The sequence below is a fragment of the Petaurus breviceps genome, unplaced genomic scaffold (assembly GCF_028583685.1).
Source record: "Petaurus breviceps papuanus isolate PSGF00001 unplaced genomic scaffold, PetGlider_PUasm1.0 90919, whole genome shotgun sequence".
NCBI lineage: Eukaryota > Metazoa > Chordata > Mammalia > Diprotodontia > Petauridae > Petaurus > Petaurus breviceps.
This window is the reverse complement of record NW_027187378.1, coordinates 28,622,373-28,648,095: the sequence shown is the minus strand read 5'-3', so window position 1 is coordinate 28,648,095 and position 25,723 is coordinate 28,622,373. Positions and strand designations below refer to the sequence as shown.

Here is a 25,723-nt window from a genome sequence, read left to right as displayed (position 1 = left end):
ATGAAGAATCTGAGATCCAGAGGGAGGAGGAGACTTGTTTCAGGTACCACAGCTCCACATCACAATGCGTGTGTAACACTACATGGGTTCAATTCAATTGAACAAGCATTTATTAATTGCCTCCTATGTGCAAATGACTGAATTAGCCCCTGGAGACAGAAAGACAAAAACAGAATTCTTCATGAGTTTGATAACCTTACATTCCACTAGGGGGATAAGTTATATACACAGATAAATAAACCACAAGCATTTATTAAGCACCTACTACATGCTGGAAGAACCCTGGTCTTTGATTTAGGTCAAGGTTTTTTCTACTTGACCATAGATCCTCCCCTTTGAAGCATAGGGAGTCTTAATTCCTTCCTGAGCTCTTTGGGGTTAGCAGGGTCAACAGAGAACATAATTCTTGTTTTTATTTTTTAAATAACATTTTTTTCAATCAGTGAATATCTGCCTCCTCTCCCTGCTGCCTACCCCTCCCAATCTTCCCTCACTTTCCAAGAGGAAAGAAAAACAAAACCCCTGTTCTGAACATGTATAGTCAAGAAAAACAAATTCCTGCATTAGCCATGTCCAAAAAATAGAGATGTTTCTATTTTCACCCTGAGTCCATCACTCTTGTCCAGAGATGGGCAGCATGTTCCATCCTGAGTTGTCTGGATGTGACCCAGGGCTAGGATTTTCTGCTTCTCCCCATCATGGTTGCTAATGATTCTGCTGATAAAGACCTACATTCTTTTAACCAGATCAAGATCTTCATTAGTAAAACATGTGATACTATAACTAGCTCTTAATATTTACATGCACCTGATATTCTTCAGAGCAATGGTAAGAAAAAAAGAGAATTCTAAGTATCATCAGCTACCTCTCTTAACATTCTTATTTCTTTAACATAATCTGTAAGTGAAAATGAGCATTCTCCTAGTTAAATTCCTAGCCCTTTGGAAGCTTCTCATTTAGCTGCCCTTCACTGGGTATCTCTTGAAAAGTTATAATGCGACAATTTTTTCCCTCTCATTTGTAAGCAGCTCCCACCAATGAATCTTTTATTTTATTGTCACTCTCAAGATCTGACACTTAGTCTCTGTGGATCCAGGAGAGGCAAGGGGCCTGCATGAGATGTAGGGAGCCAAAGAAAGTAAGTAATATTGAATGCTAAGAGGTGGAGGGATTCAGGGGAGAATCCATTCATTCAGTCAGTGACATTTAATATTACGTGCAAGCACTGTGCTAAGTGCTGTTGATACAAAGAAAGCTAAAAACTGTTGCCACCCTCAAGAAGTTGACATTCTTCTAGGAAATGTGACAAATGAAAAGTAAAAGAGAGTTTCTGGGTAATTAGTCATTTTATTAATTATGGCTACCAAATAATTAATAAAAAGGATGGTCATTTGGCCATCTCTCATGAACTCTCATCATAATCCATAAAGATGGATTATGGTGGCCTCTTGATGCTTATATACCTTTGGAAGAATGAGTATTCTCAACAGGCAGCAATCAACTCTGACTGATTAATTAATGAGAAGAATGAATATTATAATGAGAGGTAAATCTGTTGTAATGAGGGGTTGGGAGATGTAACTTTGATTATGTCACTCTTATTCTCAGACCACCCCCAGCCCAGGCAATCTAGACACAGGATCTATCCCTCATTCCCCCAACCCTGAGTAGAACACAATAGGCTCCCCCAATTGGGTGGGGTCTGAAAAAAATTGAGGAGAATGCTAAATCTGATCTCATTATCACTCCTAGTCTTCAGGGGCTTATTTGACCTAGTAGAAAATGAGGAAATAGGAAGGGAAATAATATAAGAGAGAATTAATTATTTCTCTCAGAGACAACATGTAAAAAGCTACATATATACATTGATTTGTAGAATCTAAAAGCAGCACTCTTATTCTACAAATGAGGAAACTGAGGCCCAGAGAAGTTAAGAGATTTTCCTAAATTAGAAATAGGAGAGTTTCATTTTGGACCCAGGTCTGCTTACTCCAAGGGAACAAGAGGATGATGTCAGAGCTTTTATATGCTCAAAAATGTGTTATTTAGCCAAGAAATATAGTCTAGATCTGTATTTAACCAGTTTCCTTACTCCTACCTACTTGCTTACTTTACCTCTGTTTTTTTTTAAACTAATAAATGTGAATCAGAATTCTTCAAAGACTGTGAAGAGAGAGGAAGAGATAGGAAAAAAGTTGAGGTGTATTCCTAGGATTAAAGGCTATTTTTAAACAAGTCCTCATGATTCTAGACTTAGGAGGTAATGAATCTGGTTGAAGAGCCAGATGAGAGTTTCCCAAATGTGACAGCCAGTGCAAAAACAATTAGAATCAAATTGACAATCAAGTTGTGTGTGCGAGCACAGGAGCATGTGTGTATGAGGCTTCCTTCACCCTGTATATTGTTGTGGGGGGGGGGAGGAAATTTCTCTTTGTTTTAAGCAGAGGCAGAATTGTATGTAGGTACCTACATGGTATGATTTGGAGAGTATAGGATGATTTCTTCCCTGACTCCTTCCATTTTCTGGCTTATTTCTGAAATCCTACTGAAAGCTTCATGCTTTGTTACCCCCCATTAAAAAAGAAATTTGCTTGGGAAGGCATCACTAAACTCTTGCTAGTCATTTACACAGTAGTGTGATTGAGGAATCATAGATCATGCTCCAACTAGAAGGGGACAGGGAGACCTCAGAACCAGAAAGGTGAATGTGTGGTGGAGAGAAGGTGGCCAGCCCAAATCTGACCCCCACCCCCACCCCAGGCACTAGTCTTTTGAACATTTTCCATAATATAATAATCAGCAAGAAATTACCTAACTCTGTTAAGCACCAAGCACAGCATCACTATATGTATGTAACATTACATGGGCTCAATTCAATTGAATGAGCATTTATTAATTGCCTCCTATGTGCAAATGACTGAATTAGCCCCTGAAGATAGAAAGACAAAAAACAAAATTCTTCATGAGTTTGAGAACCTTACATTCCACTAGGGGGATAAGTTATATGCACAGATAAATAAACCACAAATATATATTAGGCACCTACTACATGCCAGGCATTATATTAAATGCTAGGGATACAAAAATAGGAGAAAAAATTCAACAACCTCCTCTCCCTGCCTCCTCCAATCCTTACTCTCAAGCTTACATTCTAATGGAGGAGTATTAGATATACATTAGGTTCACACAAGATATATGTGTATGTATACATGTGTATATGTATGTATATATGTATATACAGTATATGAAGACAATCTGAAAGTGATTTTTATACGTGTAAGCATCTGTGTATGTATTTATGTATATATATGGATACACAGTATATGAAGATAATCTGAAAGTAATTTCAGGACTTGGCGGAACTGCAACAGCTAGAATGAGGGGGAAATAAGGAAAAGCCTCATGTAGGAAAACTGAGCTTGAAGGAAGCCTTAGGTCTCTACAGCCCACTTCAAGGCCATACCCCCCTGCTCACTGTGTCACTTCCTTTTCCCACCAAAATTTAAATTCAAATCTCCTGCAGGTGTCAAAATCTCCCTCCCAAAGCTGGCTGATCATGTGATTGGCAAGGTACTAAGGCAGGTGTTTGACCCTTGCAGAACTGGGCACTGGGGGCCACTCAGAAGGCCTCCCCCTTTCTGTTTCCAGAAAGCCCAACTTGCATCCAGATTCTATTCCATTTCATTCCAAGAGTACAGAGCCTGGTATATTTCTAGTAGCTTTGCCAGGCCCTGTGAGGGAAACAGAAGCAATGTATGATATGGTCCCTTGCCCTCCAGTGAACTGTCTAGTTTACCCTGTTCTTAGAGAAATATATGTTACACTTATGAAGAAATTAAAGAACAGTAGAAGAGATTTATTAGAAAGTAATAAATTATGCATATTTGGCATGGTCAAGAAATCTATTTTGAAAACCTTGTTAGTTTTTTTCTTTTAATATTTTAAAAATGATCATTTTGGAAAGGCATACACTCTCTTTAGCAGAAATCAGTATGTATTGGAAACAAGATTATAAGTTAGAACCACTGTTGACACTGTCATCCCCTGGTGTAGGCCCTCATCACTTCACACCTGGGCTACTGCAGTAGCCTGCTGGTGGGTCTGATTCTCTCATCTCTCCTTACTCCAGTCCTTCTTCATTCAGCTACCAAAGTGATTTTCCTCAAGCACAGATCTGACAGTGCTATCCCCCTACATGATAAACTCCAATGGCTCCTTCACATCTATTTGGCATTCAAAGCCCTTCATAACCTAGCCTTCCCTCTAACTTTCCTTCTCCTACATGTACTCTGTGATACAATGACACTAGCTTTTCTGCCGCTCCCAAAGAGTTCAATGGGTTCAAAGACATGTGGAGTTACAATTATGTCTAGAATTGATTGGTGGGTTTGTCTACCTTTATTGTATATACTCCTAAAATGCTATTGAATAATAGAACCAAGTAGTTATTCTAAATCATTGAGCTTGTGCTGCTTTGGTCCCAAGGGATGGCATTATTAATAATAATGTCAATTGTTATGACCACCACTCATCATCAGTTTATATTCATTTGTCTCCATGATGGGCACTTGGGGAAAAGTTAACTGAATCTCACTCTTAAAGGCATTACAGAAAAGTCAAACTTTCTTTTTAAAGGTTTTCTTCTTGATATTAAAATGCATTGTAGTCATGATTGGGATCCATCTGTCCACATGCCTACTTTGGAAGGGTGGATTACTCCAAGAATCTCAGAGTCACAGGTCAGCTGGGGAGCAAAAGAACAAAATAGACCCTAGAAAGGGAAGTGATTTAGTCAAGTTTTCACTAAGTCCCTGGTAGAACTAAGGATAGAATTCAGGTTGACAGGAGCAGTCATTCAGTTCAGCAAAGCATACAGCACTGGGTAATGGAAGGACTACTCAGCTTGTAGTCAAGAGTTTTGAATTCAAATCTCAACTCTGCCACTTGCTATCTGTTTCATCTCAGACAAATCACTTAAATCTCTTGGCCTTAGTATCCTCATCTGTAAAATGAGAATATTGGATTAGATCTCTATGGTTCCTTCTAGTTTTGGATCAATGATCTTAAATTCATATTTGTTGTTATTGTTGTCATTTTTTAGTCATGTCCAGCTCTTCTTGGGGTTTTCTTGGCAAAGACACTGTAGTGGTTTGCCATTTACTTCTCTAGCTTGTTTTATAGATGAGAAAACTTAGGCAAACAGGGTTAGGTGATTTGTCCAAGGTCACACAGTAAGTGTTTAAGGCCACATTTGAACTTAAGAAGATGAGTCTTCCTGACTCCAGGCCCTGCACTCTATTCCACTGTACCATTTAGTTGCCCCTAAATTCCAATATCTGGATATTATATCCTATGCTCCGTATCCAGTTTGAGCTGATATGAATTAATTCCAACACATCATCAGATGAGATCAATGTATATATAACTATAACACAGAACAGAACATGAGTTTGGTGTGTGCTACACTGGATTCAGAAGACCTAAGTTCAACTCTTCACTCTACTACTTATGACCTATGTGACCTTGGAAGAGACACTAAGCTTTGGACCTCCATATTCACATCTCTAAAGTGTTGGGAAGAGACTAAATGTCTTATAAGCTCCCTTATGGCTCAAAAAACCATGATCCTAAGTGCATAAGAGATGACCACAGAGTCATAAAAATTCTAGAGGAGGTCTCCCATCCCATTGAATTCTTCTGCTAAGTTTGTTTAATTCTTTCCTTAATTGAGACTAAGGAGTTTGTCATTATGTGTTACTATTGGACTGGTAGTAGTAACACTAGTCCAGTTTCTTCTACTTCCAATTTCTTCTTTCTCCAAATCTATACTGTATACAGCTACAAAAATAATTTTCGTAATGATCAGGTCTGATCACGTCACATTCCTACTCAGATATCTTTTTAGGTTCTTTATTGTCTGTAAAATATAGAATCTTTAGCTGGATATTTAAGGCCCTCCAAATATCTGGTTCCAAACTACATTTCCAGACTTATTTCCCATTATTCCCTTCTTCATCCTGTACATTTTAGAAGTGAAATGTTCTGAAGCTCAGCACACTATTTCCCACTTCTGTACATTTGCACAGGCTATCATACCTACATTGCATCCTTTCCTCATCTTTGTCTTTTATATTCCTGAGTTTCCTTCAAGGCTTGGGTCACTTTGTAGGATAATAGTGACTGCCAACTGACAGTATATGCAACAGTCCATACCCATAGTCTAGGACTATTCTACTGAAAGAATAGTAGAATATTTTATTATTGGTTCTCTGGAACAAAGACTAGAGATTGTGTCTAATCTGCATTCACATGTCTTTTGGTATTATTTCATTTCCATCACTATAGGCACTGTATACGTTGTTCTTCTGCTTGTATTCCCTCTCGCCCCCGCTCACTCTACATCAGTTTATGTCTTTCTCTGAATTCCTCATATTGACTGGTTCTTAGAATGTTAATATTCTCTTACATTCAAATACCACAGTTTAGCTATCCATTTCACAATGGAAGTAAAAAGAGTGTTATCATAAATATTTTGGTATACATAGCACCTTTCTATTTTTACCCCCCCTTCCCTTTTTCAGGTACATAGCTAGTAGAGAAGTCCCTCAGAAGTGTATTACTCTTCATTTCTCATTAAAAGTGATTTAGGAGGGGAGTGTCAAGATGGTGGGGCAAGAGTCAATGTTTTTGTCCAATTCACCCAGAATATCTTCTCTACAACAACCTTGAACGTGTACCAGTCAGAATTCTGATTGGCTTGTTGTTATTTGTCTTTCATTCTCAAAGAGGACCCAGTCAGGTGATGCCATGACATGCAAGTGAATTGAATTTAAGTGAGGGAGGGCTGTGCAAAGTCACCAGCCTCCTTTTCTCCTCCAGAGCCATCTGGGTCCAGTGGCCAGATATAGATCAGGTCAACTGGAGATAACCCAAGATGCAGGTTCTGCTTTGGAAAGCCAAGAAAAAGTCAATGTGAGTAATATTTCTGGCCCAGGGCAACTTATGAAGATACTCAGAGAGCTTTGTAGATATTGGGCAGCGTATCACCTGCAGCATGAGTGGCATTCCAATGCCCAGCAGCCCTAAGGTGACTAAGAATGAATACCAGAATAGGAAATGTCAGGGCAGAAAAAGATCCAAGAGAATCCCTTAGCCATCACTGAGAACAGGAACAAATGCCAGTGAGAAGTTCTGTTGTCTATTACCCAGGTCTGGGTAATAGTTCCAGGCGACAGAGAAACAAACACAAGTGATCAGGGCCCAAACTGTGTATAGAGAAAAGAACAAGTTCCAAAAACTTAGCTGTGTGGCTCTGAGCCCAGGAGCGAAGCAGCAACCCAGCTCTAACCTTTAGCATAGCACATAAGCCTACAATGGAATTACTAGGATAGGAGACCAAGACCAAAGGGTTGCGATGAACCTGTAGAACATCTCGGTGAGCTAACAATGACAAATCCAGCAGTAGTCTATAGCAACTCAATCATATTCAATCAATCAATAAACCTACACCCGAGTCAGGGACATGGATATCCCAGAGCAGAAGAGGAATGAATGGACCTCTCCCCAAATCACACCCCTCTGGAAACAATGAAAATTTGTAGGACTCCAGACTGTGAGCTGTAAAAATAGCAGAAAGACATAAAATAAACAGAAGCTGAGACCAGATACTTCCCCACCTCCCCCAAGAAGTGAGCAGAGCCCAAATATAACATAAAATCCAAAGTAAAGAAGCAGGCTGGATGAATGAGAAAATTTTAAAAAATAATTCAGCTATAAAGAGCTACTATGGTGATAGGGAAGCTCAAGACACAAGCATAGAAGACATTATCTTGAAAACATCTACAAACAAAGCTTCAGAGGAAAAAAGAATGCAAATTTGACATAATCCCAACAGGAATTCTTAGAAGAATTAAAGAAAGAGTTTTTTTAAGAGTAAAAATTATTACAAAAAACAAATAAGAGTGGCGTAGGAAATATGGGGAAAGAAATGAGATCTATGCAAGAAAGTTATAAAAAGAGAATTAATATTACTAATGAAAATAACTTCCTAAAAATTAGAATTGGCCAAATGAAAGCTATGACTCCATGAAACAAAAGAAATAATAAAACAAAGTCAAAAGACTGGAAAAAATATAAGAAAATATGAAATATCTGAAAGGGAAAACAACTAACCTGGAAAATAGATCAAAGAGAGATAATTTAAGAATCATTTGGACTAACTGAAAAACCACAAATGAAAAAAGAGCATAGCCATTATATTTCAAGAAATTATAAAGGAAAAACTGCCCAGATATCATAGAACCAGAGGGCAAAACAGAAACTGAAGGAATCTACTAGTCACTTCCCAAAAGAAACCCCAAAATAAAAACTCGCAGGAATATTATAGCCAAAATCCAGAAACCCAGGTCAAGGAGAAAATGCTACAAGCATCAAGAAAGAAAGAATTCAAGTACTATGAACACAATCAGGGTTTCATGATATTTAACAGCAACTTCAATTAAGGAACAGAGGGCTTTGAATGATATTCCAGAAGGCAAAGGATCCAGGATTACAGTCAAGAATAACCTACCCAGCAAAATGGAGTAGAATTCTATGGAGGGAAATGGTCATTTAATGAATTAGAGAGCTTTCTAGCATCTCTGATGGAAAGAACAGAGCTGAATAGAAAATCTGACATTCAAAGGATTCAAGAGAAGCCTACAAAGGTAAACATAATTGAGAAATCATTAGGGATTTAAAAAACTATTTATACTTTTATATAGGGAGAGGATACATGTAACTGCTCAGAGTTTTATCATTGTCAGGGTTCTTAGAGTCCTAGAGGGTGTCAAATTATAGACAGAGGTTCTTTTGATCTCCTTAATAAAGGAAAGACAGTTTTAAATGGGTTAACAATCCTACTTTAATTATAAAGAAAGAAGTGAGTATAGAAAATACAAGCAAAGAAATTAGCACAAAGACCAACAGACAGGGCTCCAGCTGTCTGAACATAGCAATATTGCTATACATTTTACATACATCATTGGATTGAAGGAGCACAAACATCTAAGCAGTCAAGGGGCTCTGAACATACGACTACTTAGAGTCTCGACAAGAAAATAAAAGAAATCCTTCATGAGTGAACCCCCAAAGCAAAATGCCAACCTCCTAGACTATATAACAAAGACTCTATCCCTGATTGGCTCAGAGTCAGAAGGGAATGAAGCCTACTTGACTCAGCACAGCTGTGAATTATCAGGGTTCAAAGGAGATTGGTCCTTCAGATATTTACATTTTAGCCTGAGCCTGGGAAACTGAACTCCAACATGAAGAAGAAAAAAAACAACAATCCCACCTTGCTTGTGCTTATAAATGGGGAAAATTATCTCACATAAATTAGGATGTGCAAAGAAGAGTTTTTACAATAGAGAGGGCATTGGAGAAGGGAGAGGGCAACACTAGAAACTCAATTTTACCTAAACTGATTCTAGAAGGGAGGAATACACATAAACAGAACTGAGTACAGAAATTTATCTTACTCAACAGGAAGTAGGAGGAAAAGGAATTAAAAGAAAATGGCTAGGGGAGAGGAAGAGGGAGGGTAGATGTAGTGGTCAGAAGCAAAACAGACTCTTGAGGAGGAGATAAGGTGAAAAAGAGAAGGATGAATATGAGAGAATAAAATGAAGGGAAATAAACAGTAAACAATCATTATCGTGCATATGAATAGGATGAACTCACCCATAAAATGGCAGAGGATAACAGAATGGATTAGAAACTAGAATCCAATAATATATTATTTACAAGAAACATACTTGTAACAGTAAGATATACACAGAGTTAAAATAAGGGGGCTGGAGCGGGATATATTATACTTCAGAAATAAAAAAGGCCAAAGTTGACAATTAAGATCTCAAATAGAACAAAAGCAAAAATAGGCCCAATTAAAAGAGATAAGGCAGGGAACTACATTTTACTAAAAGGTAGTATAGACAATGGATTAATATCAATATTGAATATATGTTCATCAAATGGCATAGCATCCAAATTCTTAAAGGAAAGTTAAATGAGTTACAGAAGGATATAGACAGTGAAATTATGTTTGTGGGGGACCCCAATTTAGATAAGTCTAACCACAAAATAAACAAGAAAGGACATGAATAGAATTTTTAAAAAGTTAAATATGATAGACCTCTGGAGATTATTTAATAGAAATAGAAAGGAGTGTACTTATTTCTAGGCTGTGTATGGTACCATTACAAAAATTAACCATATATTAGGATATAAAAACCTTACAAACAAATGCAGAAAAGTAGACATACTAAACATATCCTTTTTTGGGGGGGGGTTATAATACAAGAAGAATTACATTCAATAAAGGGACTTTGAAGCATAGGCTAAAAATTAATTGGAAACTAAACCTGATCCTAAAGAATGGGCAGGTCAAAAGATAAATCATAGAAACAATCAATAATTTCATCAAAGATAATGAGACAATATGCCAAAATTTGGGGAATGCAGTCAAACCACCAAGTAAGGAAAAATTTATATCTCTGAATATTTACATCAATAAAAGAAAGAACAGATCAGCAAATTGTGTAGGCAACTATAAAAATGAGAAAAACAACAAATTAAAAACTCCCAATAAAATTCCAAAATATACATTCTTAAAACCAAAGGAGAGATTAATAAAATATAAAGTTTTAAAAATTGAAATTTTAGGTTTTTGTCCTTTATTCCTGAAGAGGACCAAAATGATATCACTATGTTGGCATCAAGGTACAGTGTGTCCAACTGAGGCTGATCTGACTAATACAAGCTCAGAAGGCTCTAGCACTGGTCAGGCACAAATAGTCCATATGAACATTTGGAGTGGAGATATCCCTAAATTTGCACATCTGATGTTTCTTTTCAGCTCCTATAATTCTGCTTCACTCATAGAGCACAGCACTTTCTTTGATTTGGGTATGCCATGTGAGATGGTCCTTTACTTGTGTTTCCCTTGTCACACAATTGATTCCAGAGTTCTTCAGTGAGGCCTGGAGAGTGTCCTTTTATTGTTTCTTCTGACCACAATGTGAGTGCCTGTGTTTATGAGTTTTCCATAAAGTAGTCTTTTAGACAAACATACATTTAGCATTCAAACAATGTGACCAGTCCATTGGAATTTCACTCTTTGCAGTAGAGTTTGAATGGTTGGCAGTTTAGCTTGAGAAAGGACCTCAGTTTCTGGTGCCTCTTGCCAAGTGGGAAGAATCTTCCTAAGATAATTCAATTGAAAGCAGTTCAGTTTCCTGGCATGATGCTGGTATACCATCCAGATTCCATAGGCATACAACAGCAAGGCCAGCACAATGGCTCAAAGTCATCAATAAACAGAGAAATGCAAATTAAAACAACTCTGAGGTACCACCTCACACATGTTAGATTGACTAAGGTGACAAAAATAGAAAATGACAAATGCTGGAAGGAAATGGGAAAATAAGTACACTAATTCATTGTTGGTGGATCTGTGAACTAATCTATCCATTTTGGAAAGGAATTTGAAACTATACTCAAAAAATTATTAAACTATGTATATATACCCTTTGACTTAGTAATAGTACTAGGTTTACTAGGGAAAGAATTTGGACCTGAAAAAAATTTAAAAGTCTATTTTTTAACACATAACGAAAAGAAAAAAAAAAACAAGTGATTTGGAGCATGTTTTTATATGGTCATTGATAGTTTGCATTTCTTCTTTTGAAAAGTTTTTATGTCCTTTATAAACTGATCATTTAGGGGAATGGCTCTTTGTCAAATTTGCTATCAGTCTTTTAATTTCCAAATCTAATGGTCATTTAGTCCTCATCCTTCTTGACCTCTCTGAGCATTTGATACTGTTGACCATCCTTTCCTTATGGATACTCTCTTCTTTGGGTTCTTGCAATACTACTTTGTTCTCTTTCTATCTATCTGACCAATCCTTCTTAGTTTCCTTGATTGATCATCCTTCATATCATGACCTTGTGGTAGAACCACTAAATATCTTTTCTGGGCCCCTTATTTTCTCTCTACATTCTCTCACTTGGTGGTTTCATCATTTCTCACTCAATTATTTCTATTCATATAATTCAAAAAAATTTTTTTATCTAGTCCCAGTTTCTTTCCTAAGCTCCACTATCACATCACTAACTGCCTATTGACATTTCAACTTGGATATCTCTTAAACATCTCAAATACGACATGTTCATAACAGAGCTCATTATCTTTTCCCCAAACCCACTTCTCTTCTGGGTTGTCCTATTTCTGTCAAAGGAACCTCAACCCTCCCAGTCTTCTAGAACAATTTCAGAATTACCTTCAACTCCTCAATATCCATAATCGCCTCCTACACACATATTCCTATAAGTTGCCATATTTTGCCATTTATACTTCCACCACATTTCTCATGTCTGCCCTCTTTTCACTATTCACGTAACTATAACCTTGGGTCAGATTCTCATCACCTCTTGCCTAAATTGCAATGCCACTTACTTAGGCTCCCTACCTTAAGTCTCGTCCCACTCCAATGGATCCTCTAGATCTTAACTTGAACTTTTTCCACTCATGACCCCTTTTCCCCTTTGGGCCATGTTCGTTGGCACTTGTGCCGGCATGCACAGTGCAAAGTGCACATGCTTTGTGTTCAGAACCAAGGTTGTAATAAAGTTGTGTGATGCAATACAGGCAAACACTGCCAGAAACATCTTGGATTCATTATGCATTTGATTTTGAACTAATTTTGGGTCGTTGCATGTTTACTATTGCCATTTTTTTTTTTTTGCAATCCCATATGGGGTTGTGATCCACAGTTTGGGAAATGCTGTCTAGATAACTTTTATTTTTTCCTTAGTGGGAGCTAGGGGTACAGTGGATACAGCACTGGGCCTGAAATCAGGAAGACTTGAGTTCACATCTCCTCAGACACTTACTGCATTATCCTTGAAGTCAATTAGCTTCAGTTTCTCCAGCTGTAAAATGGGGATGATAATAACAGCCCTCACCTGCTAGGGTGGGTCAAATGAGATAATATTTGTAAAGTGCATTGCACTGTGCCTGGCATACAGTAGGGGTGAACAAATGTCTATTTTCTTCTTTCTGTCCTCCAGTGTGGATCTTACCATTCTTCTCTACTCTATAACATCCAGTGATTCCTTATTGCCTCTAGGATCATATATAGATAACATAAGTATTTAGCTTTATTTGTCTTTTAAATAACCTGGCTGCAATCTACCTGTCCAGTTTCATTATGCATTATTGCCATTTTCACATTCTGTAGTCCAGACAAACTGCCGCTCCTGCTGTTGCTTACACCTGCCACCTCTCCTGTCTTCAGGCCTTTGCACTGGCTATTTCCCATGGCTGGAATGCACTTGCTCGTCACCTTCACCCCTTAGCATTGCCCACATCCTTTTTTTTTGGAGGGGGGAAGGCTGGGAAATTGAGATTAAGTGACTTGCCCAAGGTCACATGGCTAGTAAGTATTTAGTGTCTGAGGCCTGATTTGAACTCAGGTCCTCCTGACTCCAGGTCCAGTGCTCTGTTCACTGTGCCACCTAGCTACCCCCATTCACATCCTTCAAGACTCAGTTTAAGTACCACCTTCTACAGAGAGTATTTCCTGACTCCCCCCACTACTAGTGCTTTTCCCTCCTTTGTATGTATTTTGCTTTTACTCTGTATATATTTGTGTATATTTTAATACGCATGTATTGTCTTCCTGATAGAGTGTATTTGGGAGCAGGAGTTATTTTTGTCTTTGTATGCCCCATTGCCTAGCACATAGTCAACACTGTCCGCTTTTTGGACCAGTCACTTCTCCTTTCTAGGACTCTGCTTCCTCATCTATAAAATGGGGGCATTCAATTGGTTGATCTTGATGAGACTTTCTAGCTCTGACATTCTATGATTGTGGAAAAAGAAGAGGAAAGGGTAAAGAATATACTGTGAAAGGTGGAGTAGTTTTGTTGGAGAATTTTATAGCATAATATCCTTTTATTTTCTCAGGCTCCTTAGGAGGCTGCAGGTCTTACTCTGGAGATGGCAGAGGATTTATACTCATTTCTGTAGGTATGAGGGTAGAGGTGCTGAGAGAGGGATTTAAGTACAAAGAAGAATACTTCTTTGCTTTATTTTAATTGGAAAACACCAAGGGAAGATTCCAGAAGCTCACTAATTTGATGAGTGATATATATATGTATATACACATATGTATATATACATGCATGTGTATGTGTATGTGTACATATGTATATGTGTATATATGTGTGTATGCACACCTCTATATATGCGCACACACACATACACACACACATATATATGCACACATATATATGGCAAGGTTAGAGAATATTTCCTTGCATCTAAACCATTACCAAAAGATGAGGGGTGAGTTGGGTAGTAAGAGCAAATATAGAACCATAGGTTTCTATGCTGGAATGACCTTGAAGGTCATCTGGTTCAACCGTCTGAAGCATGAATTCCTTCTCTAACATTCTTGATGAGTCATTGTCCAGCTTCTGCTTGTACACCTCCAGTGACAGGAAGCTCAATACTTCGTAAAGTAGTTCACTCCATTCCAACCCCGCCCCCTGAAAGTTCTGTTTATTGAATTGAAATCAGCCCAGTGGCTAGTGCTAGGCTTGCCTTACCCTACTGTGACTGTTACCTTTCATGTCCAGAACAACACAGGAATCAAAAAAGATGTGACACTGAGTGGGATTTGTTTGGGATTATTTTAACAAGATTTGTCCCACCTGCTGTGCCTTCTCCCCTCCCCTTGCCATGGATGGCATGGACTTTTTTGGATCATCTGGCTCCCCAAAACAGTATAGGGCTAAGTAGACTGCAGGCAAGGGGATAAAAACAGAGTAGGGAGGTGGTGTGGCTGGGGGATGAAGTGGGAAGTGCAGCTGGACTGAGAGGAAGGGCAATTGAGACGAGGAGCTCAGACTGTCCTCTACCTTTGCACAAAGAGCTTCAGCTGCTGGTGTGACAGCTTCATGGACCACTGAGCATTGCAGTATGTCCATCCCTGGCCAGCCCAAGACTCTGGTGCCGGCTGTCCTTTTTTTCTTACCTTCTGGCAGAGGAAACAGTGTGGGAGGGAAGCATTCACTCCTAGTTAATGGAGCAGAGGCCAGGGAGCTAGCTGAGGCCTATATCCCGCCCCCTCCTCCCAGCCCCCATTGCACCACCTTTCCAGGCCCCCACTCTGATTCCTTTGCTCTGTGACGTCACCTCTCACCACTGCCCTCCCAGCCTCCTTCCTCCCTCCCCTCCTTTCTGGCTACAGTGGTACTGCTTGCAAGTGGTAGGTGCTGATTAAGATGGATAGATTGGTAAGAAGCATTCAATGTGACTGGAATTGAAAGCACCACAGTTTCTTCTGGACTTGGGGGCACAGAGCCAGAAAGAAGCATCACTCAGGAGATTACTTTACTACTGAAGCTTGTCCTTAAAATAGCAAGAATCCCTTCCCCCTTTTCCATTTTAGCCACTACAAACAGACACACGCACAAATACACAAACATTTTCATAATCTTGTCCCTGTTTCCTACCAGCTTGCTCTCCTTCCCTCTCTCCCTAGATTTCTTGCTCTCCATCTAGAGGAGGAGCTCAGATTCAGATTTTTAAAAACAGGAATGTGAAAGATACAAGGTCACTGGGAAATTATGACATATCCTATTTCTTTGCTGTTGTTATCCATTTTGTATGCTGTCATAGTTCAACTGGAAGGTCACCAGCAGTTAGTGAGGTCAGATGGGGTGTCAGGGCTGGGGGTCCATGGGATCCTTCTTCCATTTGATCATGGTCCCCCAAGGGCACTTAGGAATGTGACCTTGAAGATGTCTCCCCTTCCCTATCACCTATATTATAGTGATACATTTTGTACATGTTTAGTGAAAGATGGGCATTCATCTTTCAACACCCTGAATATACATCTTCAGTGGCACGCACCCTGTTTGACTGGAAGGTTAAAGAAGCCCATGTGATATCTCCAAAGTCACCTACTGATTCAGAGCTTAACCCCAGAGTCCTCCATCATATTCTTATTACTAGATCCCAGTTCTTGGTGATAAATATGCTTAAGTATACTTCACCTTGGTGCAGTGTATATCCTTTAAGACTTACAGGTTTATTCTTTTTACTTAAAAGATCTACCCTATGGGGCGGCCAGGTGGCTCAGTGAGTGGGAGCACTGGGGCTCCAGTGTCGGGATGACCTGGGGATCAAATCCGGGCTCAGACACTCAGCACCACACCCAGAAATAACTGGCCGTGTAACCTTGAGCAAGTTACTTAACCCCGATTGCTTTAAAAAAAAGAAAAGATCGACCCTATAGATCCCCACCAGCCACATAAAACATACTGTAATGAAAAATAATTAAGATGACCACATCTGGTCTCCTGAGTCTGGGCAGTGGCTGCAAAGGACAAGTAGAAAATGGGACCCTGGGATTCTTAGATTTGTGAGCCCCACTGCTGGCAGGCACTGAGGATTGCAGGGAGCACCTGCATGCAGAGATAGAGAGGGTGCTTACATATAAGAACACCCAAAGAAGACTAAATGCTGGGCATACAAATTAGGCCCCTGGCATTTCCAGGGACTGAATCCTGAATCCTACTGTGACAAAGTCACCTGTATTTTGATTTTTAAAATTTTTTTCTTGACTCCTGTTTCCTCCACCTCTGGATACTCCAGACTGGACATAATGACACCCTCTCTGACTTCCCTGACTCCCTCCCCCCACACACAATTATTTGGGCCACAGCTCCCTCTTCCATGTCTGCATTCCTTTGTTCTGGTTCCCAACCACAATTCTTGGATATCCTTTATCAGGCATGCTACCCAGCCCCCACTAAAAAAAATCTCCTTCTCTACAGACTTCTAGAAAGGCCTTACCCTTGATCATTTGGTCAGTGTCCTGTGAGCAGTTCTGACATAGTCATAAAATGGCACCTTTACTTGTTTTGGTATATAATGTCAGAGAACTGGGATTATGGAAGTGTCTTTATATTATGTTGCTGATGCTTCCAATTACAGTGTGTAACTGCTAAAGGTCTGTTGCTTTTCTTGTCTTTCTCTCTATAGTTGTATTTCTTTAGCTTTGTAACCTCAATACTTGGATGCTTTACTGCCTTATCTCAAAGTAATTGACAACTGAACAACAGGCCCTATCACAGGAATACCATCACCTTACTATTAATAGATCACATTTCTCTAAAGAGCTCAGACTTCTCAGTGTTTAGATCATGGAGTTCTCTAGGTAAGGCCCCTGCATAATTTTCTGTTCCTCACTGCACCTATCACATGGCTGTCTTATGATATCAGCTATTAACCCTTTGTTTACAGACAGGGAAGCTAAAAAATAGGATCTGAACAGGTTGAGAATTTAATTTTGTAGTTCTGGTTTCTGAGGCAGTATTCTGACTATTATATTGTCCTGCTCTTTAGAAGGATGTGTATATGAATCTCTGAAGGGCTGGATGTGTGGTCAGAAGTGAAATGGCAATTGTAGAAGAATAACTCTCTGATAGGAATAATATGGAGAAATAAAAGAGAAAGTGAGACAAAGATAGACAGTTAGACATATCACAAGGTCTTGAAATTTACCTGGGCTTCCCAAGGAGAAAATACCTGGTTTAGTTTCAGTCCAAGCTTAGAATGATAGGCACTGTTTGAATAGACTTGAAGGAGTTCACTTTGGTCCATAAGGACTTTCAAAGTCCTCACTTGACCTTGGATCATTTCTAATATGACATATCCATGTAAAATTAGAGTTGAGTCTGGGGTTAATCTGAGCAATTGGACTGACTTGGGGGTTTCTATCTTCGATAAGTCAGATAACTATGAACTTTTTGGATAAATTTTGAGCAAATCTTAATACCTAGAAATTTTTTAAAAAGATATTTCATAAAATATATTTATAAATTGTTGAATTAACATTAAGCCCTGAAAAAATTCTAGAACATATTATGAAAAGCATGGTTTATGAGTATTAAAGAGAAGGCCAGTATGGGTTCCATAATAACCTATAAATTATGCCAGTCTAATTTAATTTCCTTTTTTGGAAGTGTTACTTGACTAGTAAGTTAGAGAAATGTCACAGACATAGTATACCTGTATTTCTGGAAGGTATTTGAAAGAGACTGTCATATTTTCATGTGAACAAGATGGAAAGAAGTGATTTGGATAATAGTGGAGTTAGTTGATTCATAATGGGTTGATTGACTTCACTCAGAGAGTTTCAATTAATGCATTAATGTCAATCTGGAAGTGTCTTCTGGTAGCATGCTACCCTTCATTCTGTCTCATTACAATGTTGTTGTTGTTGTTTTAATCACTGCTTTAGATAAAAACAGAGAAGCAACATCGCTTGATAGGTGACAGCATGGCAGAGTGGAAAAGAAACAGTGGATGGAGAGACAAAGGAAATGGATCCAAAATCCTTGCTTTCTTACTGGATCCTGGGGAAAGAACCTTTTTACTTTTCTGGGCAGTTTCCCTAGAAGGGTATGAGACTAGATGATTTCTGAGGTTTCTCTGAATTTTAAATCTTGTGATCTTGTGATTAATGTATGTCGTAAAACTAGAGAAGATAGAGGGGGAAAAGATCTCAGTAGGTTGAAACAATGAGTCAAATTGAATAAGATAAAATTTAAAAGGGTAAATGCAATGCACTGCACTTGTACACTGAACAAGTACAAAATAAGAATAGGGAAGATGTGACTAGACAGTAGTTCTTATGAGAAAGAGACTAGGGATTTTAGTGCACTCTAAACTCAATATGAGTCAACAGGGATGTGGATGCTAGAGAAGTTCATGTGAATTTAGGATGCATTAATAAGCAGAGTGTGTAGAGGATGGTGTTTTCCCACCATAGTCTCTCTTAGACCATGTCTGGAATATTTTTTGGTACCATATTTTAGGAGTACCTTAGAAAAGCTTTTTCTGTCTCAGAAAGATGATGATGAGAGGACTTGAAACTGTGGCATAGAATTTGTTAAAAACAACACCAAAACCCTAAGACTTTTTACCCTTGCAGAAAAGAAGACTTTTGGTGGGGGGTAGAGTGGGGAGTTGGGGGTTAAAGGGAATGATAATTGTGGTGTTTTTAAAATTTTAAACTATTTGAAAGGCTATCATGTAAGAGGAAGATAAGACTTATTCTGTTTTGTGACAGCAAAGGCCAGACCATGGATCAGTGGGTGGAAATTATAGGGAGGTAGATTTGTCTCAGTAACAGGAAGAACTTTTCAAGATATAGAGATGTCCAACAAAGAACTGGGTTGTATCAGGAAGTAGTGTATTTCCTGTCAACATTTACCTTCAAATAGAGGCTAGTTGTCCTAGAATGTTCATAGGCTTTTAGATTTAGAGTTGGAAGGGGCCTTAGAGACATCTCATCTAGTCTCCCCTCCCCTTCATTTTATGGATGAGGACACTGAAGCACAGAAAAGTTAAGTTATTAGCCCAAGGTCACATAGTAAATGAAAGGATTGAGATTCATATACATATGTGTGTATACATATACACACATACACACAATAAATACTATATGTATATTATATGTGTATATGTGTGTATGTATATTATACATACAGACTCCAAATTAAGTGTTCTTTCTGTTAAACTATATTACTTATTTCAGGTGTAGGCTAGACTAGAAGACCTCTAAATTCTAAAAATTATTTTATTGTAGATTAATCTTGGAACTGAATCATTCTCTCTTGTGAACAGAAATGGCACCAGAGCGGTCCAGGTTCCCTAGGGCTAAACCAGAATCAACCAAAATCGAATTGGCATTTGAAGGTAAAAACAAAACAAATACTCCATGAATATTTGCCACTGAAAAATTTACTACTTAACATGAGAAACAGTTCTGTCACCAGGACTAGCAATTATCACATAAAATTGTTTTATTTCATCGTTGTATTCCTAGCCCTTTACACATAAATGTTGAATTAGAAGACTTGGTTCAAATCCTGCACTGATATCTACTAGCTGTGTGTAACCTTAGGAAAGTCAATTAACCTTTCAGTATCCTTATCTGTAAAATGAAGGGAGTTGGATAAGATGGCCTCTAAGGTCTCTTACAGCTCAGAAATATATGATCTTATGCTTCTTATTCAATCTTCCATTAACAAACCTCAGGCTGCAGTGATTCAGCACCATGGACAGCAACCTAGCACAAGTCAGCTAGCACTTTGGAAAGCTTTTGCTGATAAACTAGATTGTCTAGGTACAATGGACAGCAACTATTCCACCCTAATTCATGATCTGTTTGATTAAAAGATTTCTATGCTCTCTTGAGATTAAATGAACTCCAGATGTCATTCCTACGTACCCTCATACCTGATTCTAATAAGATGAAATAAAATAAAATTCAGAGCACTTGAGTAATATCTAAGTCGGAGTACTGACTTCTTTATTTAAAAGCTGTGATCATGCATGTCACTTAACCTTAGTTTCACTGAACCTTAGTTTCTCAAGCTGAAAAATAGCAATTATAATCCCTGCTCTGCCTACCCCATAAGGCTCATAAGATTACAGATTTAAAGCTGCAAGGAATCCTAGAAACCAGTGAGTCCAGCCCCCTAGTATTATAGATGAGGAAACTGAGGGACACAAAGATTAAGTGATTTTCCCAGGGTTGCACAGCTAGCAGGATTTGTGCCCAGTTCTTCTTGACTCCAAGTTCAATACTATATCTTTTACACCCACTGCTTCTATAGGGTAAAAAGCCTACAGCACAAAGTGTTCTTTAGCAATCCCCTCTCCAAGTACTAACTAAATCTGATCCTTCTTTGCTTCAGAAATCAGAAAAGATCTTGTGAGGTTCAAATGAGGCAACATATGTAAAGTACAGTTGGAATGATAGCTTAGAAATATGTAACCTATTATTTTTTCTTATATATATTATTACGAAGTAGGGTAGAATAAGTATCATTATACTAATCAACATTTTAAGGAGGTCTCATATCAGGGTGATAATTTACTTCAGGTCATACATTAAGTTAGTTATGACAATTCAGGTCTCCTTATTCCTATATATTGTTCCCTTTCTCACTTGAATTCAGCACATATTTTTTAAATGTCCACTGTGTGCAAGGTCCTATGCAAGCTCCTATACATGAAAGTAGAAACTCTTGTAATCCTTACCCTCAAAGAGCATATAATCTAATAATGGGATGTGAGATATAAATGCATGAGGTGAAAATGTATTAGGGAAGAAGAAAAAGACAAAGGACCCTAAGAAAATGTAATTAGGGAGAGATCCCATTCATACAGGGATAATCAGAGAAGGCTTCATCAAGGAAGACATCTCAGTTGTTTATCGAAAGGAGAGAAGGGTTTCAACATGTAGAAAGGTAAGAGAAGATAATAAGCATTTATGTCATACCTACTACATGTCAGGTGAGTACTTTTACAAATATGATCTCATTTGACCCTCATGACAAGTATTTAAGGTAGGCACTATCATCCTCATTCTACAGTTGAGGAAACTGAGGCAAACAGAGGTTAAGTGACTTGACCAGGACAACATAGAAATATCTGAGGCTAGATTTGAACTCAGTCTTCCTGACTCCTAGATCAATGCTTTAACCACTGCACTGCCTAGCTTCCTCAAATAAGCAGGGCATGCATTACAAGCCTGGAGAAGGGCCATAATGAATGCATGGAAAAAGGAGAGTATAGGATAAAACAACTAGTATTTCTATTTAGCCCTAATAGAGTGCATGAAAAGGAGTAATATGAAATAAAGGAAATGTATGTTAGAGCAAGATTATGTGTGTGTTAGGGTAAGGAGTTTGTAATGAATCCCTATGACTAATAAGAAGCCACTGAATGTCTTTGAGTAGGGATATGATATGGTCAAACATGTATTAGAAAGATTATTTTTGTAGCTGTATGAAAGATGGATTGTAGTGTGAAGAGACTGAAGGCAGGGAGAAAAGTTAGGAGGCTACTACAGTCATCTAGATAAGAGATTATAGAGTAGGACCTGGACTAAGATGGTGGCAATGTTAGTACTGAGAAGGAGTTGGATTCGAAAGCTATCAAGGAGATAGAATGGATGGAACTTGGCAGCTAAGGAAATGTCAGAGATGAGGAAGAGGGAGGAATCTGATAATGTTTTGAGGTTTTGAGCCTCAGGCACTAGAATCAATAGGGATTGGGAAAGTCTTCCTGTGGAAGATGAGATTTTTCAGTGGGATCAGAAGGAAGCCAGGGAAGCCAATAGGTGGGAGATTAAAAAGGAGAGCATTCTAGGCTTAGGAGATAATCAGAGACATGCCCAAGGCAAGTCACTTAACCCTGTTTGCCTCCTTTCCTCATCTGTAAAACAAACTGGAGAAGGAAATGGCAAACCACTCTAGTGTCTTTGCCAAGAAAACTCAAGATGGCATCACAAGAAGAGTCAACTGAACAACAGCAACAAGAGAAAATACCCAAAGCTGAGAGTGGAATGTCTTGTCTGTGGAATAGCAAGTGTCATTAGATCAAAGAGTACATTGTGGACAGTAAGGTGTAAGAAGACAGAAAAGGTCCAAGGAGGGGCTAGGTTATTAATGGCTTTAAATGCCAAATAATTTTGTATTTAAAGCTGGAGGTGATAGGGAGTCTTTGGAGTTTACTTTGATAGGTAAGCACTGTTAAAGTCTGGATGAAGGGAAAAGAGGAAGAGAAAAAGTCAAGGAATACCTTCTGGGTACCTCCTTATTTTGTCAGAGGGATGAAACTCTACTTGCTTCTATTGTCATGGAAATTGTGATAATTATCTGGTCTACTCCTTCTCCTAAAGGTCTCCCATCTATAACTCTAGCCTTGATGTTGTGCTCTTTCCTCCTTTGCTTCCTCATTTTCTTGGTCCCCCTGGGTTTCAATCACCCAGAATTCATATGAGCTATTTGCTTAGCTGGCTTGAATGAAGTGGGAGTCTTCAGCTCTATTCCTTCTGTCCAGAAAGAGGACCACCAGGCCTTGTCTTCTGACTTGTCACTGCCGCCTAACATCCTCCAGAACTTACTATCTACCCTGTAGCTATACCCTGTGGATCCCCCAGCATTATCTCTCATCTTACTTAGTTATATAAGAACCCTGGACTTTACTATCTGCCCTTAAGACTTATGGACTTTTCTATCCATCCTATAGCTCAACTTTCTTTTATATGCCTTTGCCCCTGGTTATAGCATGAGCTCCATGGGGTTAAAGACTGGCTAATTTTTTTTGGTTTATGTTCCCAGAACTTAGCATAGTACTTGAAACACAATAAGTGCTTAATGATACCTTTTAATTCATTCATTCATTTATCTCTTCTACCTCTCTCTAAGGTCTATATCTATCTCTATGGCATGTCCCTACTGTGTGACTAAGGTAAGTGGCATAGGATCAGGTAAAAACATTTTTTCCCCCATTCACCTTGTTTGCCTTCATCTACACTCTCCCTAGATTTTTTTTTAAGAAACAATAGATATGAATCAGTCAATTATCAAAATTTAAGGAACATTATCAGGTTTTTTTTTGCTAATACCTAGATAAGCTATACATCTATAGCATTCCCCTTCTCTACTAGACCTATAACCCCCGACCATAAAAAAAAAAGGATATGAAGTTAATCTGGCATGACTCACTGACTCACTCATTTTCTAGGACTTCTTACAGTCTTTCAAAGATCACTGTCTCAGTTACTTAGCTCAGTGATGGACAGTTCTTTGATCATCCTGGCATGTTGTTTCACTGGGCCTGGTGTCCTGAATTCGTCCAGGGCAGTCAGTCTAATTTCTCTGAGCCTCAGTTTTCTTATTTGTATAATAGAGAAAACAGCCTTCCCAACTTACAGAGCTATTGTGAGGATTTAATGAGATAAGGTATGAAAAAAAAATGCCTCTTAGCTTGTAAAGTCCTGTACAAGACTATCATTGTTCTTGCCGCTGCCCCTGCTGTCACTATCATTATAGCCAGCACCCTGGTAAGTCGAATCAAGATGAGAATCCACTTCATCTGACTTCCTGACCTATGTAGTTATCACATTACTATTAGAGCCCTTCTACCCAGGCAAGGAAGGCCATTCAGAGGGCCTGGAGCCTTAAAGGGCAGCATCACAGTCAAGGAGGAGAAAAGGCTGGGTCATGTCCCAGCAGGCAAACTCCTTATAGACAGGCTGAGACTTTGGTTTATTTTTTTCTTTCTTCTCTTGATTCTCTTGTTCTTCTAAAAAAGAAAAGTCTGCCAACTAAGGGCAGCATGTTTCAAGGAAAGTGGAGCCAGGACTTGTGACCTCGTGGCAGAGTTGGTCCAGACAGGTTCAGACCATGCTGAGACCTCAGACTCAGCTTCCTAGCAATAGAGTTAAGGTAAGGAGCAGTGAGCAAGGCAGCATGGCCCCCTCCACACAGATAAAGGTGAACAGAAAAGACTTTGTCAGCATTTTGTTAAGTAGACACATGACAGCACACTCTGGGTCTGGCTGATTGGTCATGTCATTCATCTGCCTGACTGGTAAACAGGGTACTCTTCTTTCTGCAGGTCTTTTCACACTGATATTCCCAAAACAAATACCTTAGGGAGAGCTGAAAATGCCCTCTTGTTCAGGCAAATGCTCATTCCTAGCAGCAGGTCCACTGAACAGTGATACCATTAGCTCAGTATAGATCCCTTCTCGCTGCCCCTTCTTTTTCCATTGGCATATGAGTTGGATGGACAGCTCCAGAAGGCAGGGTCCTGCTACCTATAAGGCCTTCCCAAACTTGGAGAAGATTATGAATTCTTCCATCAGGAAGTGGGTGGGTCCCTCTTTCTTTGCTATCATTGCTTCTGCTGCTAGAGAAGTCTCAGACCCTGCAATCCACAGTGGTGTTCACTCATTGTACTTGCAGACTATTATATATACACCCCTAATGGAAGGAAGGTTGGTTCATCCTTAAGGAATGGTGGCTGATGGGGATGAGGGTAGGAATCACTGAACCTAGTTCTCTTTTATCAAGAAAGGATCTGGAAATCCTGAGAAAAGAAAGGAAAGAACCCTCCCTCATGCCCTTCTACAGAACTGACTAACTCAAAATATTTGGTGTCACTTGTGGGTATAACCTGTTCCTTCTGTACTTTGCCCTAGGTTGGACTAGAAGGGGAGCAGCTCTAACCTGCTTCATATAGAACTTCTGCCTTCCATCCTGACATCTTATGAGAACTGGCCCACCTACCTGGCCCTTTTGGATGCTAAAACCTCACTGACTGTCTGCCTGAGTACCGGGCAGAAAATTGATATGAAAATAAAATAATTTTGTGCCTGGAGATTAATATGAAGAAATTTGAGCTCTGTGGGGCAGAGAGTGGTTGTGTGTGTGTGTGTGTGTGTGTGTGTGTGTGTGTGTGTGTAGCCACAGAGCACTATAGCCAAATAAGTGTGATTATAGTCTCAATTCCTATCCAAACCTGCCTTCCTTCCCCCTTCAGCCTCCTTGACTCTGCTCCTAGACCAAACTTGGCTTGGGAAACACCTGGGTATTGTGGCTACATGCAAGATCCCCTCTGTATGAACAGAAGATAGATGTTTCCCCCTTCTTCTTCCCCCAATGAGAGCAATTCATGGAGATCAGTGCAACATTTTCAGCTTTAGATTGTGCCGATGAGAACGAGTCAGGCATAATATAGCAATACAGGTGTGTCTGACTTAGAGAAGCCCAACACAGAAGGGTCTCAAATAGATGCCGATTGC

General features: G+C 39.0%; 1 long non-coding RNA gene across 1 annotated transcript; it reads left to right on the top strand.

Annotated features, from left to right (window-relative positions):
• On the top strand, nt 1-25,328 carry LOC138152018 (uncharacterized). Its single transcript, XR_011165995.1, has 3 exons — nt 1-43; nt 23,340-23,382; nt 25,121-25,328. It is a non-coding gene; the product is annotated as an uncharacterized lncRNA (long non-coding RNA).
• Nucleotides 25,329-25,723: the final 395 nt, after the last annotated feature.